Here is a 3,946-nt window from a genome sequence, read left to right as displayed (position 1 = left end):
ATTGGTGATTCCTAATTAATTAACTAACTTAAGGAGTCGCCACTTAATTAATTTAGAGGTGAATTAGGACACCTATCAATTACTAAATATTAACTCCGTTTAAAATCTACTAAACCTAATATTCTAGGTAAGGGTTCAATTAATCTAAAGGGAAGGTGTTAAGCATCCTTTAAGATCCGTATTAAAATGGTTAACCGACCGGACTTAAGATTATTTAAAAATAGTTAAAATAAGGCTAAGTGACTAATAAAAATTGACATAAAAATGAACCATGTAATCAAGTATATCACTATTAAGGAAAATCATTTTATTTTTTTTACAACAAATCAATTTGCTTGCAAAAAGAGTTAATTTTAATATCCTTTTGGAAAATATTTTTTTTAGAATTTAGAATTTTGAAAAGAATACATACGTCTTTTGGCTCATGAAGAATTTGAAACACCACGTAAAGCAAACTAGATTGTGATTTCTAAAAAAACATTTATTTTTAAGACTTACTAATATAATGTCCCAATTACGCCTCTAAATGGTTCGAATGTTCTACGGCTAATTCTCTTAAATAACCAAACAAGCATAGGCAAAACAAAAGTAGCTAATACAAGATGTGAGGAAATTGAAGTAGAATTAATAATTCACCCAAAAAGGTGAATCACAAGTAACTAAATATTTCTAAGGATTGAAACTTTGATCCGATATGCTGAACGTCGAAGTGTGGGAGGGATACAGTAACGTCCCAATTCAATTATGGGCTAAAATGGGAGTCTCGTCTAAGACTCCATATGCTCCAATGTGTACATGTAAAGAGACAAAGAAAAAGAATGGAAGAAGAAGAGGAATTAGAGAAGTGATTCAATTCTAAAATATAAGAAAACTGCAAAATAAGGCGAATTTGAACTAATATGAATTTTTTAACTACCACATCTATATACTAACCGTGAGTATAGGTGTGAGAAGAAGCAAACGTTAAGATCATTTAAATATTTAAGCAACACATACTACTCTTAATGGTTTTTACACATAAATATGATTTTAAAATGTAGAAAAGAATTTGAAAGTCTTGATTTCTAATAATTTTTGCATCTACCAAGGATACATGACCTATAAGCCATAATGCCTACTATGACAAATTTAAAAAATACGATTTACAGTAAACATTAAGCATGGAATCATATTTTATGTCTAAATGAAGTCAAAGGTCAACAAAGAAGCATCTCAAATATTCATTAGGCTAGACTTAGTATTTTAACTTGACATTCAAAGCTACATAATATAACAAACTTATACATATTAGTCATAGTTTACGTAGATCTAGGCTTGACATTTATTGGAATAAATAATACTTCTTGATAATAAACCTCAAGTAAAAAAAATTAAAATAAAATAAAATAATTACCCAAGCAGGACCTCATTTGGATATCTATATTAAAATAAACTCCTAATATCATGATATTTAAACAAAAATGATAGAAACAAAAATTCAAGACTCGGCTATCATCTAGCTCACGTGCAAATATTCAACTAACAACATTGTTTACAAATTAAGTAGGGTACTGATACGTATTTGTAGAGATAATATTTTTTAAAAATATCTTCAAACAAAAAATATAAAAAAAATAAAATGCATCCGTATTTAATGTGAGAGGAGATGGCCTTGAACATATTAATTTCTACCATATTAAGAACACGAAATTAAATCCTAAGATTTCGAGAATGATTTTAGTAGGGAAGAAGAAAGCCAAACGTAAGTAAAACGTAGCATAAAAATAGCCTAACTAATGCAGCAGATTTTGTTTTTGGACTATCAAAAAATGAACAGATCTATGACATGATTTTCTGAACAAAAACAACGATATTAACATGAGAAGAAGTAAAAGAATGGTGTCGGATTATTACCTTCCACGGGAGCAATGAACTGAGCTTTGAGGTTTCAGATCTACTCACCTTCGAACGAAATCAACACGGACGGAGATAGAGAGAGGAAAATACTAAAGTTACTTTTAGAGATAGTAGAAAAGATATCAACAGTTTAAAATGAGAGAGTATTTTTTAGGATTCCAAAAACTCTTTTTTTTTCGGCTAGAGCATTAAGAGGAGTATTTATAGGCAAACATTAGGTTTTTTGAATCTGAAATTTGAACACCACAAAGAGGTCACGGCTTGAGATTTTGGCTCCAAAAGAGCCATTTGAAAAGAAAGACCAATCTCTGAAAAATGCATATTTCTTCAAAAGTTTTTTGGCTTTTTAGCTTGACCAGATCTTGTGACAGAGATGAGGGAGGAAGAATTTCATGAAAATGGAGCTGCAAGCTCTGGTCTAGGAGTGAGAGATTATCTTTTCATTCATAAGGGGAAAGAGGTGGGGGCAGCTGCTGGAAAGGATGAAAAGTTTGGAACCTTAATTTGTTTCTAGGTTTTGTTTGGCTGAAGAGAGAAGGGGTGTTTAAGAGGGCTTTCAGTTTTGGGCCTTATTAAGATTATTTGGGCTCAATTTAATGGACTTGCTGGTGGGTTTAGTTGTTTAAATTGATGCAAGACCTGGGTTTTAAATGAATGACCTCTTCATCCTTTAATTAGTTTATTTGGTCTTCTTTGTCTTAATAATATGGACTAAGATTTAACACTTTCAAACATATATACTTGTTTGTTAAAAAATAAGTAACTATAATAATAAAATCTAATACTTGAATATTTGAACAATATTAATTTGTTATGTAAATTTGTCAGAAAAACTAGATAAAATAATATGTCCAAATTATTAATGACCAAGAAGCGTAAAATAAATTAATTGGAGGAAAAGTGGGACAAAATTGGGTGTCAACAGAACTCCTATATGCAATTGATTGAGTGACTGTGTGGGCTTCGTGCCACTATTCATTGTGTTGAACTTATAGTTTGATGTTGTTGTGATGAGAAGCTAATATGATCTTATCGGTGAAATTGTGATACAAAATGATAATTCGAGTATTGAAAACAAGAGGACAAGAAATACTAGTGTGTATATTTCTATGGAAAAGGCACATTGATCGAGATGAGGATGTGACCTAGCTTATGGGCTCGTGGTTCGAGGTTCGTTCCGAAAACGAGTGGTACATGATGTGGACCGCGTCCAAGGTTCTTTCCGGAGCGAAGGATTTATGGCTCGGGTCCGATGAGTGTCCTAGGACGAGTGGTACATGGACACCATGGGTCCTACAGTGTGACTACTAAGCAATGACATCGGTTAAACGTGTGTGTACTGTTAGTCATGGTTAGCGTTGGTAGACTTGTTCCGTTGTTGTTTCTCCGATTTGATTCTTGATATCATTAGGTGACTTGATTCTTAATATCCTTGGTTGACTTTTTGTTGGATTATTGATTTCGTGTTGTTGGCTGGTTTGTCTATTTTATTGATTTTAAGATGTATGCATGATACTAATCTTAGTCGGCCTATGATATCTACCGATACATAGTGTTTGTACTGATATTGATACTACTTTCTTTGTATTCTTTGAGTGCAGATTGTGATCCGAGCGCTACCCGACCTCATATCTAGCGTTGAGTGATTCTTTGGCATTTAGGGTGAGCTTATCCGTACCGTGCCGCCCGAAGATCTTTTTTTATGATGTCTATTTCTACTCCGGACATTGTTGGTTATTTATTTAGATAGCTTACATTCCTTAGACATGTTTTAGATTAGAGTCCTTGTACGGTGACTTTCGGATTTTGGGGTTTGTAAGAGTTAGAATTTCCGCATTTACTTCATTATTATATGGCATGACTTAATTTGATTATCTTGTGCTTGAATGGCTAGTAATTGGTTGAATTGGTTAATATAAAAATGGACTTGAATGAATAGATGACTTACATGTTGGTTCGCCCACTAGGAGTTAGTGTGGGTGTCAGTCATAGCGGGTTGGGTCATGACATGTAATGTGTACGGGTTTTTACTATTGATATATGCATAATG

At 32.8% G+C, this 3,946-nt stretch overlaps 1 long non-coding RNA gene across 1 annotated transcript; it reads right to left on the bottom strand.

Moving 5' to 3' along the window:
* Positions 1 to 274: 274 nt before the first annotated feature.
* Positions 275 to 2,498, bottom strand: LOC132056823 (uncharacterized). Its single transcript, XR_009414960.1, has 2 exons — positions 1,942 to 2,498; positions 275 to 773 (listed from the first exon to the last, which is right to left on the bottom strand). It is a non-coding gene; the product is annotated as an uncharacterized LOC132056823 (long non-coding RNA).
* Between the last annotated feature and the right edge of the window lie 1,448 nt (positions 2,499 to 3,946).

This window comes from Lycium ferocissimum, chromosome 5, assembly GCF_029784015.1.
Source record: "Lycium ferocissimum isolate CSIRO_LF1 chromosome 5, AGI_CSIRO_Lferr_CH_V1, whole genome shotgun sequence".
In the NCBI taxonomy this organism is placed as follows: domain Eukaryota; kingdom Viridiplantae; phylum Streptophyta; class Magnoliopsida; order Solanales; family Solanaceae; genus Lycium; species Lycium ferocissimum.
This window is presented reverse-complemented; position numbering and strand designations above follow the sequence as displayed.